General features: G+C 36.7%; 1 protein-coding gene across 1 annotated transcript in view; it reads left to right on the top strand.

Annotated features, from left to right (window-relative positions):
- Nucleotides 1-1,842, top strand: part of SI (sucrase-isomaltase (alpha-glucosidase)) — a 121,514-nt gene that overhangs the window by 77,292 nt on the left and 42,380 nt on the right. The gene's annotated exons all lie outside the window — the stretch shown is intronic.

Genomic DNA, 1,842 nt, shown 5'->3' with positions numbered 1-1,842 from the left:
CCTCTCCAATCCGGGAGTTTCTGTCTGTCTTTGCAATCATATGAGCGAATTGTCTGAGACCCCCAACCCAGTTTGATTTGTTGCTCACAGAATAATATAGGCATTTTTTTCTTTGCTCTATTGGTGGAGATTTCCTGGAAGTTTTAGGATATCTTCCCTTTAATTTTTCCTAGACACTCTGATTTTACTTATGTCTCTCACCTTTGCTTTCCCTCCATCTCCAACCGCAACAGTAACTTGCTCTGGGCTCACTTGGCTCTAGTTTCTAGGAGATCCGTCTGCCACCAGAACTATGATTCCCAGAATTCCTGGTGCTCCCTGCGCTCTAGGCTTCCGCTTTCGGTCCTGGGGCTGCCATCAGAACTATGATTCCCAAGATTCCTGGTGCTCCTCTCCCCAGAACTATGATTCCCAGCATTCCTGGTGCTCCCCTCCCTCTTGGCTTCCACTTCTATTCCCAGAATTCCTGGTGCTTCCAATGCTCTGGGTTTTCCCCGACCGAGGGAGCCATGTCCCTCCAAGCCTCTGGCTCTCCTGCTCTGCTCTCTGTCCGGTGACCGGGAGAGCCACATCCCCCTAAGGGAGAGACCAAGGGAGCGACCGAGGGGGCCATGTCCCCCCAAGCTGCTGGCTCTCCCACTGTGCTCTGTGTATGCAAATTATCCACCATCATTGTTGGGTTAATTTGCATACTCAATCCTCATTGGCTGGTGGGCATGGCTTGTGGGTGTGGCTTGAGCATAGCAGAGGGATGGTTAATTTGCATGTTTTTCTTTTATTATATAGGATATCAATATTAAGGCACCTCCTTGCTACTTCTCCCTGTTTAATTTTTATCTTTAATGGCACTTATCTATATCTTCCGAGTATTTTCTTATACCATTCTCCTAGTCTGAACTCTAAGGTACATCTGTTGCATATTCTCCCTGCTTCTTTCATGAACTTCCATTGTCTTCAATATACCCTGTACATGTTTCTTCAAATTTTTGTTTAAAGCCCTTCTAGTACAAGACCCCATATTGTACTTTTTGTTTTTGTGAACAGATGTACTAAAGAGAAGAATAAATATGTGCATTTAAACATATCAAATTAATCTTTCATTATCTCAGCCTCCTCATTTATAACATGTGATATTTAAATCATAATGTTGCTTTGGGTAATAAATTTATGTAGTTAAATATTAAAAATAATAAATTAAAACATAGAAGTGATTTTTAGAGGTATTTACTTTTCCACCACTTATATAATACTGAATTATTAGTAATATCAGCCTAAATAAATTATAAATTATTTTAGATACACAATATTTTCAGAGTATTTTTGCCTAACTCTTAAGCCTCTTGGCCCAGAGTTCTTCACTTAGGGACTTTTATAAAAATATGTATTGGCTAATTATTTTTATTTAGTAAATATAGTATAATTTGTATATTCCCAGGACAACAGGAATAAATCAATAGAAATTAAATAAGACAAATTTATTTGAGAACTTTATGACTCTAACAAAGATTATAAAGAAAACATAATACAAAAATATTTTATTTGGTTTTAGCAATTTCAACTTATATATGTCTATTTTTATGTTTATGTAATGATTTGGACAGATACTAGTAGACATAGTTTCCTAATTCTGAGTTTTATAAAAAATATTCCTGACTGTAGATTTATGAAAATACACTGATATAAAAAACTAAGCTATGTAGATGAAACTTTGGGATAAATTATGTCCATGTTATTCCCAAGTTATATAAACAATAACCAAATGTAACTTTGCAATTTCCCAATCATGTAAATAATTGTGGATAGAATATGCATATATAATCTCTCTCTCTCTCTCTCTCTCTA

Source organism: Myotis brandtii, unplaced genomic scaffold, assembly GCF_000412655.1.
Source record: "Myotis brandtii unplaced genomic scaffold, ASM41265v1 scaffold186, whole genome shotgun sequence".
Classification (NCBI taxonomy): Eukaryota; Metazoa; Chordata; class Mammalia; order Chiroptera; family Vespertilionidae; genus Myotis; species Myotis brandtii.
The sequence above is the reverse complement of the archived record's forward strand: the minus strand, read 5'-3'. Positions and strand labels throughout refer to the sequence as shown.